At 42.3% G+C, this 12,675-nt stretch overlaps 1 protein-coding gene across 1 annotated transcript in view; it reads left to right on the top strand.

Moving 5' to 3' along the window:
• KIF15 (kinesin family member 15) overlaps positions 1 to 12,675 on the top strand; it is a 1,036,090-nt gene that overhangs the window by 862,155 nt on the left and 161,260 nt on the right.

The raw sequence follows: 12,675 nt of genomic DNA, 5'->3' as shown, positions 1-12,675 counted from the left end.
CGAGGGGTAAAAGGGGCGATCAAGAAAGATAAAGACGTAGCGGAGAGATTGAATGAATTCTTTGCTTCGGTCTTCACCAAGGAAGATTTGGGTGGGATACCAGTGTCGGAAATGGTATTTCAAGCGGACGAGTGGGAGAAACTTACTGACTTCACGGTAAACCTGGAGGACGTAGGGCAGTTCAGCAAACTGAAGAGTAGCAAATCTCCTGGACCAGATGGTATTCATCCTAGAGTACTGATAGAACTGAAAAATGAGCTTGCGGAGCTAGTTAGTTATATGCAATTTATCCTTAAAATCTAGCATGGTACCAGAAGATTGGAGAGTGGCCAATATAACGCCGATTTTTTAAAAAGGTTTCTGGGGAGATCCGGGAAAAATTATAGACCGGTGAGTCTGACGTCGGTGCCGGGGAAAATGGTAGAGGCTATTATCAAAAACAAAATTACAGAGCACATCCAAGGACATGGATTACTGAGACAAAGTCAACGCAGCTTGACCAATTTACTTCAATTCTTTGAAGGCGTAAACAAACATGTGGACAAAGGGGAGCTGGTTGATATTGTGTATCTGGATTTTCAAAAGGCGTTTGTCAAGCTACCCCCATGAAAGGCTACAGAGGAAATTGGAGAGTCATGGGATAGGAGGAAATGTCCTATTGTGGATTAAAAACTGGTTGAAGAATAGGAAACAGAGTGGGGTTAAATGGGCAGTATTCACAATGGAGAAGGGTAGTTAGTGGGGTTCCTTAGGGGTCTGTGCTAGGACCGCTGCTTTTTAATATATTTATAAATGATTTAGAGATGGGAGTAACTAGCGAGGTAATTAAATTTGCTGATGACACACAGTTATTCAAAGTCGTTAACTCGCAACAGGATTGTGAAAAATTACAGAAGGACCTTATGAGACTGGGAGACTGGGCGGCTAAATGGCAGATGACATTTAATGTGAGCAAGTGCAAGGTGATGCATGTGGGGAAAAAAGAACCCGAATTATAGCTACGTCATGCAAGGTTCCACATTAGGAGTTACGGACCAAGAAAGGGATCTGGGTGTTGTTGTTGATGTTACAACAATTGCACACCCTACAACAGGAACTGTATGAGTTACAGCTGGCAGATCTCGCCGAACAGTTACAACGAGTTAGGCAATGCCACTTTGAATTTGGCAATAAGTCCAGTAAGCTCTTAGCACATAAATTAAAAAAAAAACAGGCCTTACATAACCACATTTTGAATCTACAAAGGGAAAATGGGGAAATAATTTCAAGCCCCTCACAAATTCAGCGCAGGTTCCAGCAATACCATGAAAAACTTTATACGCCTGATGTTGATCCTTCAGAGGCGGATCTTCTTGAATACTTAAATAACACTGAGCTGCCAGCAATGACTGCTGGGGCTCAAACCCAGCTATCGCGCCCTATAGACCTGGAAGAAGTAACCCAGGCGATCCATTCTTTGCCCGTGGGTAAGGCTCCAGGACCAGACAGGTTTACTAACAAATTCTATAAGGTCTTTGAGGGGATCTTGAGCCCCCTTCTAGTTCATCTATTCAACTCTTTTAGCACAGATCGGATGAAAACCACGGACAACTTAACCAGCTTTCGCAAATCTATGAAGACATATCTCTTCAACAAGGCCTACAAAAATAATCCTCGATGAAACAAATTACTCCGTATACCACCCAAACGCTTTAAAACACCTATAACACGACCTTACCTAACACCTTCCAACTAATTCCTCTTCTACCTCCAGTTTATTACCGACTGTATCTAAGATTATGTAATGACTATACCATATTAACACCCTGTAAGCCACATTGAGCCTGCAAAAAGGTGGGATAATGTGGGGTACAAATGCAATAAATAATAATAATAATAATAATAAATACACTGAAACCTTCTGCTCAGTGTGCTGCTGCGGCTAGGAAAGCAGATAGAATGTTGGATATTATTAGGAAAGCTACGGAAAACAGGTGTGAGGACGTTATAATGCCGTTGTATCGCTCTATGGTGTGACTGCACCTTGAGTATTGTGTTCAATTCTGGTTGCCGCATATCAAGAGAGATATATCGAGCAGAGGGTGACTGCGGAGACATCAGCTGGTCCAGCGGAATTAACTACAGCGACGCCCGCACAAAGTAGAACCAAAGAATCCACCTCGCAGAACTACCGCCTGAACCAAGACCGCTCCGACAGCCGGGAACCAGAGGCCGCTGGACCATCGGAATACTGCCGACCAATCTCATCACCCGGACTTCCGCCCTGGATGCACGTACCCTTACTCCCACTGCAAAGATCCAGCTCCTAAAGACTACAGTACCTGTGTGGAAAGAAAAACCCCGACACTTTTCACTTGTAAGCTTAATCTCTTGCATGTTTCCAGGGAGAAAATAAAACAGCATTAATGGAATGTTAGACACAGGCTGAACTATCCATGGAAGAAAATCCAACACACGTGGTTATATGAAGCATTAAGGTGAGCTGGGTGTACTGGTGATACCTAGCAACAGGAAAGAAAAACCTTGGTCCTTATATATAGCAGTGTCTCCCAGCCCTATCCTGGGAAAACAACTAGCCAGTCATGTTTTCAGGATTGTCATAATAAATATGCATGAGATAGATGTGCATACATTGGAGGTTCAATATATGCAAATCTCTCATATTTTTCGTTACAGGTGTTTTGAAACTCATACTCACTGGGTATACCTACAGAACAAGGTTGAGAAAAACTGATATACAACATGGTTATGTCTGTTCACTATCCATTTTAAGGAATCAAACCAATCTCTGCAGGGTACAGTCGCTGACTTACTGGTTTACCGCATCACTGAATTGATACTTGAACTGATTTACTATATTACTAAACCGTTTGATTACTTTAATTGTTTGACTGCTTAACTCACTCTTCAATGCTAATCCGGCACTGCACTGCTTGGCTTTGCTGCATGATTTGATGCATGCGGACTGACTGCCTGAGACACCTTGCTAGCTCAGTAGTTCTTTCTAATTTCTGCAGGGTACAATCGTTGTATCCAGCAGAAACCTTCTAATTGTTGGAAAACTATATTAATTAATACACCAAATTTATAAGAGATTACCGTACTGTTGAATAGTTCACGTATACCACATTTATTTACTGCTTAATGTTGTTACTGATCGATGTTGACACTGCTCAATGCTAATACTGCTTAATGATATCACTGCTTGTTGTTGATACTGCTTAATGTTGATACCGCTTGATGCTAAGACTGTTTAATGTGAACACTGCTTGAAACTGCATTTACTTACTGCTTAATGTTCACACTGCTTGATGTTGACACTGCCTAGCGTTGATAGTGATTGATGTTCATACAATATTTCATCCACTAACACCTCAGGCACAACCAAACACCACAAACCATAGTCAACATGAACACCAATAAACTGCTCATGATAATTTACTTCCTCCCTCTAATCTACAATGCATGGACTACTCCCAACATAAACAACAATCTACCCACAACACACAAACCCTACAGACAACCCAATCACAGCTCACTCGACCAAAAGAATAACAACCATTTAAAAGGAAAAACAAATACATATGGAAATAACCAACAGAAAGGGAAAAAAGGACACATCAAAACCAGATATCAAGAACGAAAGAAATGGGGTACGTAAACGCCAGATCAGTAGTAAATAAAACAGAGATTATAATAGACTGGATCACCACAGACAACCTTGACCTCCTATTCATCACTGAAACCTGGATCCATGACCTTAAAGACCCCATAATCTTAGATTTATGCCCACCAGGATACAAAATTACCCACTGGACAAGAAACGGAAAAAGAGGTGGAGGAATAGCCATAATATACAAATCCGAGTTCACCATCATAGCCACAGCTGAATCCATTCTGCCACAACTTGAAATCGCCTCGGTAAGAATCAATCACCCAAATTTGCAGGAACACCTTAACGCAGTCCTATTCTACAGACCGCCAGGCAACTGGCAAGATTCCCAAACACACTATAAGGACTTTATTTCGAACACTTGTGTCTCTACCTCAAATCTTATCATAATAGGAGATATCAACCTGCACCTTGAAGATCTCACCTCTACAAGCACCCAAGAATGCAAAGAGTTCCTACAACTGTGGGATCTTCACGAACCAAACATTCAACCAACTCACAATAAAGGACACACACTAGACATTATCACATACAAATTCGATCCTGATTCAAACCTTATACTAACAGATACAAAATGGACACCCGCACCGTGGTCGGACCACTATAAAGCATACATCTCCCTCCAATGGCGAACGAAAGACTCACCTAACAAGAACAAAAAGCCTACACCACAAGAGGAAAAATAGACCCGGTAATATTCTGGCAACTGATCTACCACAACGGATGGACAAATAAAGGCAGATACAAACCAATTCCTCCTAGAATGGGACAATAGATGCAGATCAATATTAGACAATATTGCCTCAACTCAAACCAGAACCTCACACAGAAAGAACTCAATACCATGGTTCAACGAAGAACTGAAAAAACTCAAAACACAAGTTAGAAGGTTAGAACGAGCATGGAATAAAAAGAAAGACGACCTCACACTTAACGCCTGGAAACAACTTCAAAGAAAATATAAATATACTATAAGACAAACTAAAAGATTATATTGCAAAACTGAAATTGGACCAAACTACAAGGACACACACAAACTCTTCCAGCTCGTGAATAAACTACTAGATATTACATCAGTCACAACCAACAGCAAAGATACACCGGGAGCAGACAATCTCGCGAGATACTTCAAAGAGAAAATCGTACAATTATGACTTAAAATACCTGTCACCACCACCGACTATGCTGAACTCCTTGATTGTCTAGATCCAGACCCTGGTGTACACCCAGCAGACAGAACCTGGACCAACTTCGAGATATTATCGGAGGATATCATATCCCAAACGCTCAAAAGATTTGCCAAATCTCATTGCAAATTAGACATATGCCCAAACAGCCTTATGACATCTGCCCCTCAACAATTTACGACAGACCTAACGAATCACTTGAACTATATGCTACAAAATGGACTCTTCCCGAAGGAGAAAGGAAACATTCTACTCACTCCCATACCCAAAGATGCAAAGAAAAGTGCTAGTGAACTAACCAACTACAGGCCAGTAGCATCCATTCCCTTAATAACCAAACTAACGGAAGGTATGGTGACCAAACAACTCACAAACTACTTAAACAAATTCTCAATACTTCACGACTCCCAGTCAGGATTTCGATCTAACCATAGTACTGAAACAGTACTAGTTACTCTCATGACTAAATTCAAACAAATGATTGCAACTGGCAAGAACATACTACTTTTACAATTTGACATGTCTAGCACCTTCGACATGGTTGATCATGGAATATTACTATATATCCTCGAGTACTTCGGAATTGGAGGTAACGTTCTCAACTGGTTCAAGGGGTTCCTCACCACACAATCATACAAAGTGACATCTAATTCGACGACATCAGCCACATGGATACCTGAATGTGGAGTTCCACAGGGATCTCCCCTCTCACCGACTCTATTCAACTTAATGATTATACCCTTGGCCAAACTACTATCAAACCAAAACCTCAACCCATACATATATGCAGACAACGTAACAATCTACATCCCATTTAAACAAGATCTAACGGAAATTTCCAATGACATCAACCAAAGTCTACATATCATGCATACATGGGCGGATGCATTTCAGCTGAAACTCAATGCAGAAAAACCCAATGCCTAATATAAGTACATGAGTAATGCCATACTGGGAAAAGACCAAGGGTCCATCGAGCCCAGCATCCTGTCCACGACATCAGCCAATCCAGGCCAATGGCACCTGGCAAGCTTCCCAAACGTACAAACATTCTATACATGTTATTCCTGGAATTGTGGATTTTTCCCAAGTTCATTTAGTAGCAGTTTATGGACTTGTCCTTTAGGAAACCATCTAACCCCTTTTTAAACTCTGCCAAGCTAACCGCCTTCACCACGTTCTCCACTGTAGTTTCATCTCATGCCCCCTAGTCCTAGTATTTATGGAAAGCGTGAACAGACGCTTCACATCCACCTGTTCCACTCCACTCATTATTTTATAAGCCTCTTATGTCTCCCCTCAGCCGTCTCTTCTCCAAACTGAAAAGCCCTAGCCTCCTTAGTCTTTCTTCATAGGGAAGTCGTCCCATCCCCGCTATCATTTTAGTTGCCCTTCGCTGCACCTTTTCCAATTATACTATATCTTTCTTGAGATGCGGCGACCAGAATTGAACACAACACTCAAGGTGCGGTCGCACCATGGAGTGATACAATGGCATTATAACATCCTCACACCTGTTTTCCATACCTTTCCTAATAATACCCAACATTCTATTCGCTTTCCTAGCCGCAGCAGCACACTGAGCAGAAGGTTTCAGTGTATTACCGACGACGACACCCAGATCCCTTTCTTGGTCCGTAACTCCTAATGTGGAACTTTGCATGACGAAGCTATAATTTGGGTTCTTTTTTCTCACATGCATCACCTTGCACTTGCTCACATTGAACATCATATGCCATTTAGTCGCCCAGTCTCATAAGGTCCTTCTGTAATTTTTCACAATCCTGTCGCGAGTTAATGACTTTGAATAACTTTGTGTCATCAGCAAATTTAATTACCTCGCTAGTTACTCCCATCTCTAAATCATTTATAAATATATTAAAAAGCAGCGGTCCTAGCACAGACCCCTGAGGAATCCCACTAACTACCCTTCTCCATTGTGAATTCTGCCCATTTAACCCCACTCTCTGTTTCCCTATCCTTCAACCAGTTTTTAATCCACAATAGGACATTTTCTCCTATCCCATGACCCTCCAATTTCCTCTGTAGCCTTTCATGAGGTACCGTGTCAAACGCCTTTTGAAAATCCAGATACACAATATCAACCAGCTCCCCTTTGTCCACATGTTTTTTTATTTATTTATTTATTTATATATTTCAACATTTCACAACACACTGTGAGTATGCAATCAGCATTACAACCAGGAAATCCATAATAAAATAAAGAAAAAAAATCTTTAAGGCCTATTTGTCCACAATTAAAGGAAAATTAGATTCCAAGAATACAGAAACATACGTAGCATAAAGCATTTAAGGAAAATAATTTAACGGTTGCTACCTCGGGTTACCGACCCTCGCCTGCTAATTAGGGAGGGCAGACAACATTCATATCTACTCTAGCATCAAGAAATTCTTTTAACTGTTTTGGGTCTACAAACTGAAAATGTTTACCCTCAAGCAGTAAATTACATGTACAAGGAAATCGTAATACAAAATTTATTCCCAATGCCAACACTCTAGGGCGCTGCTCCAAGAAAGCCCTGCGCCTAACTTGTGTAGGCTTTGAGAGATCTGGAAAAATACGAACCTTTGAGCCCAAAAACAAGCTTTCTAAATGTCTTAAAGTCTTAAAACAGCATTGCGATCAGGCTCCAGCGCAAAAGTGACCAGCATAGTTGACCTCTGAGTAATAATTTCCAGTGAACTCCCTGAGCCCCGTGGAACGTATTCCTCCGCCTCAGCCTGGGAGGGAGTTGCTAGCAGCCCGAGCAGCGACGGAAACCGATGGGGTTCAACCTAACCTGTTTGAGGGAAGGTCTGCAGCGACTGAGAACGGACTTCAACCACGAGAATCACTAATTCAAACAGCCTTACAGGTATTACCTCAGGATATTGTTTCTAGATTGTCTCGTGCTGAGGCTCAATCTCAATCCCTCCCTTTTGCTAGTGGTGTGGTTAGACCAGCAATTGTGACATTAGAGTCACTATGGAACATGGTCTCTAACATTCAAACCTCTATGCAAACTACATTAAAAGAAAATACTGATGATATAAAAATCCTTTCTGAAGCTGCGCTACTCCAAGCGCAAGTGACTGCACAGCAATCCTTGAAACTGGAAAATGTGAACACTAAATTGTAAGAAATGGGAACTTTAGAAACTGTATTGGTTAAGGACAATAATTTTCTGCACAAACGAGTGGAGTATTTGGAGAATCAGGCTAGGAGACAACCTTAGGTTTCTTAATTTTCCCAAATCTCCTCTAATTCCACCTTTGGAAATGGTAAAAAAATATATGATAGACATTCTTGGAATGGACAAGGATTCGCTACCCCCCATAACACGGGCCTACTACATCTGGAACCCGAAGGGGGTTAATGGAAACCCCCCAGTAGTGGGGGATGGAATGAACCCTATGTCCACATGTTTGTTTACTCCTTCAAAGAACTGAAGTAAATTGGTCAGGCAAGATTTCCCCACACAAAAGCCGTGTTGACTTGGTCTCAGTAATCCCTGTCCTTGGATGTGCTCTGTAATTTTGTTTTTAATAGTAGCCTCTTAACATAACACGAACAAATTCACCACTATTAACACACCAAAACTGAATCTCCCAATCTCGGACACCCTAAAAATTCTTGGCGTTACCATTGATCGACACCTAACACTTGAGAACCATGCAAAAAACACAACCAAGAAGATGTTCTACTCAATGTGGAAATTAAAATGAGTAAGACCTTTCTTCCCAAGGACCGTCTTCCGTAACCTGGTACAATCAATGGTACTCAGTCATCTAGACTGCTGCAACACACTCTATGCTGGCTGCAAAGAGCAAATAATCAAGAAACTTCAGACAGCCCAGAACACTGCAGCTAGACTCCTATTCGGTAAAACAAAATATGAAAGTGCTAATCCCCTACAAGAAAAACTACACTGGCTCCCACTTAAAGAACGCATCACGTTCAAAATATGCTCCCTAATTCACAAAATCATTCACGGAGATGCCCCAGCCTACATGTCAGACCTGATAGAATTATCACCCAGGAATGCTAAAAAATCATCCCGCACATTCCTTAATCTTCACTTCCCCAACTGTAAAGGTCTAAAATACAAACTAACGCAAGCATCACCCTTTTCATACCTGAGCACACAATTCTGGAACGCGCTGCTGTGCAACTTAAAAACGATTTATGAACTAACTACTGAAGACCCATCTCTTTAACAAGGTATACCACAAAGATCAACAAATGTGAACTCCTCCACACACATCCAGAATTGTCTTATAATATCTGCTTGTTATACTACTATCATGTTTTATCATTATAATGTTACCCAAGATCCTTCTATAATTCTAAATGTCTATTTTCTTATATATTTCCATCATTCATAATGAGCCACATTGAGCCTGCAAAGAGGTGGGAAAATGTGGGATGCAAATGCAATAAATAAATAAAATAAATAGTAGAATTGGAAAAGGTGCAGCGAAGGGCAACTAAAATGATAGCGGGGATGGGACGACTTAACTATGAAGAAAGACTAAGGAGGCTAGGGCTTTTCAGCTTTGAGAAGAGACGGCTGAGGGGAGACATGATAGAGTTATATAAAATAACGAGTGGAGTGGAACAGGTGGATGTGAAGCGTCTGTTCACACTTTCCAAAAATACTAGGACTATGGGGCATGCGATGAAACTACAGTGCAGTAAATGTAAAACAAATCGGAGAAACGTTTTCTTCACCCAACGCATAAACTCTGGAATTTGTTGCCAGAGAATGTAGTGAAAGCGGTTAGCTTGGCAGAGTTTAAAAAGGGGTTAGACGGTTTCTTAAAGGACAAGTCCATAAACCACTACTAAATGGACTTGGGAAAAATCCACAATTCCAGGAATAACATGTATAGAATGTTTGTACGTTTGTACGTTTGGGAAGCTTGCCAGGTGCCCTTGGCCTGGATTGACCGCTGTTGTGGACAGGATGCTGTACTCGATGGACCCTTGGTCTTTTCCCAGTGCGGCATTACTTATGTACTTACGTGTCTCCTCCCAGCCATGTAGCATCTCCTGTGTGTGTGTGTATGTGTGTGTCACCACCCAGCCCATGTAGCATCTCCTGTGTCTTTTTCTCTCACCCAGCCATGTAGCATCTCCTGTGTCTTTTTCTCTCACCCAGCCATGTAGCATCTCCTGTGTCTTTTTCTCTCACCCAGCCATGTAGCATCTCCTCTGTCTTTTTCTCTCACCCAGCCACGTAGCATCTCGTGTGTGTGTCTTTTTCTCTGACCCAGCCACGTAGCATCTCGTGTGTGTATCTTTTTCTCTCACCCAGCCACGTAGCATCTCGTGTGTGTGTCTTTTTCTCTCACCCAGCCACGCAGCATCTCCTGTGTCTTTTTCTCTCACCCAGCCATGTAGCATCTCCTGTGTCTTTTTCTCTCACCCAGCCATGTAGCATCTCCTGTGTCTTTTTCTCTCACCCAGCCATGTAGCATCTCCTCTGTCTTTTTCTCTCACCCAGCCACGTAGCATCTCGTGTGTGTGTCTTTTTCTCTGACCCAGCCACGTAGCATCTCGTGTGTGTATCTTTTTCTCTCACCCAGCCACGTAGCATCTCGTGTGTGTGTCTTTTTCTCTCACCCAGCCACGCAGCATCTCGTGTGTCTTTTTCTCTCACCCAGCCACGCAGCATCTCGTGTGTGTCTTTCTCTCACCCAGCCACGCAGCATCTCCTGTGTGTGTCTTTCTCTCACCCAGCCACGCAGCATCTCCTGTGTGTGTCTCTTTCTCTCACCCAGCCACGCAGCATCTCCTGTGCGTGTCTTTCTCTCACCCAGCCATGCAGCATCTACTACTACTACTACTTAACATTTCTAAAGCGCTACTAGGGTTACGTAGCGCTGTACAGTTTTACAAATAAGGATAGTCCCTGCTCAAAGGAGCTTACAATCTAAAGGACGAAATGTCAAGTTGGGGCAGTCTAGATTTCTTGAGGTATAATGGTTAGGTGCCAAATGCAACATTGAAGAGGTGGGTTTTGAGTAGGGATTTGGCGTATGGGATCAGGAAGTTTATTCCAAGCATAGGGAGAGGCGAGGCATAAAGGGCGGAGCCTGGAGTTGTCGGTGGTGAAGGGTACCGAGAGGAGGGATTTGTCCTGTGAGCGGAGGTTTCAGGTAGGAATGTAAGGGAAGATGAGAGTAGAGAGGTAATGAGGGGCTGCAGATTGAGTGCATTTGTAGGTTAGTAGGAGAAGTTTGAACTGTATGCGGTACCTGATTGGAAGCCAGTGAAGTGATTTGAGGAGAGGGGTGATATGAGTATAACGGTCCAGACGGCATCTCCTGTGTGTGTGTGTGTGTCTCTCTCTCTCTCACCCAGCCACAAAGAATGTCTTGTGTGCATGTCTCTTTCCTCAGCCGTGCAGCAACTCCTGTATGTACAATTTGTGAATCACTCACTACAAGGTAATTGGAGACTTTGGAGTCCTTTTACTAAAGTTTACCACATGCTATTTAACATTAGTGCTTGCTATATGTTGTGCATCTTATTTTATACCCAGGTCCAGCTTAACCATTCAGCCAGGTGAGGGACTGGCTCAGGGTGCTGATGATTTAAAGTGCGCCAAAATCCCTAGCCTTTGACCTCACCTGGTCTGATGTTTATAGCCTCCTCTTCGTCCTTCTCCCCACAGTGTGTCTCTCCTTCTCTTGCATGCCTGGCCTAGTCTTCCCCCCTATGATTCTATAAACCTTATGCGAGTTACTATCAGCAGCTTGAATGCAGGCTGCTTTTGGTCAGGCCATGGGTCTTCCCTCTGCTGTTCCACCTCCTCTGATGCAATTTGTTGGTGGTGGTATGCGGCAGTGGGAAGACCCAGGACCTGGTTGAAAGCAGCCTGTGTTCAGGCTGCTGTCAATAACTTGCACAAGGTTTACAGAACCGGGGAAGAGAGAAGGAATAATGCCGGATCCGCCAGAGGGGAGGGGTGCAATGGTGGAAGAGAGACTGAGTTGAAGGGGGTCAGACGTGTGGGGGGCTCAGGGTGCTACAATCCCTTGAGCCAGCCTTGTTTATATGTATGGTGTGGTCCATGTGGCACTTAGTGCACTAAGCTCCATTAGCACGCTAAGCTTTAGTAAAAGTAGCACCTTGATTAGTAAGTGTAATAAAATAGGAAAATTTGGTGGAGGTGATCTAACCTCTTTGGTACATATGTCATTTTTCCCAAGAGGTCTAGGACCTTTGAATTGCTTTAAAAAAAAAAAAAAAAAAAGATCCTTTTTATAAGTTGAAGTTGACATGGAGTGGAGGAGTAGCCTAGTGGTTAGTGCAGTGGACTTCAATCCTGGGGAACTGAGTTGGATTCCCACTGCAGCTCCTTGTGACTCTGGGCAAGTCACTTAACCCTCCCTTGCCCCTGGTACAAAATAAGTACCTAAATATATGTAAACCGCTTTGAATGTAGTTGCAAAAACCTCAGAATGGCAGTATATCAAGTCCCAATTCCATTCCATTCCATATGTATGTTTTGGAAATTTGGAGTCTGAAGTTTGGGTGAAATTGTTTTGTTTGTAGCCTTTTCCCAAATTACTTGAAGTGGTATAAAATGGTAGTAAAAATACAATAGCTATACAAAATATTACCACAAAAATAATAGACAAGGCAAACAAAATTCCCCTAGGTAAAGCCAAAAATGTAATATAGTTAGCTTTTATATAGCACTTTCAAGGCATTTACAATTGCTTTGATCATAATGGATTCCAAGGATAATTTTTCTCCTCCACTGAAAGTTGTAATAAAATCAGGTCTGTTATGCCTATATAATG

This window comes from Microcaecilia unicolor, chromosome 1, assembly GCF_901765095.1.
Source record: "Microcaecilia unicolor chromosome 1, aMicUni1.1, whole genome shotgun sequence".
NCBI lineage: Eukaryota > Metazoa > Chordata > Amphibia > Gymnophiona > Siphonopidae > Microcaecilia > Microcaecilia unicolor.
The sequence above is the reverse complement of the archived record's forward strand: the minus strand, read 5'-3'. Positions and strand labels throughout refer to the sequence as shown.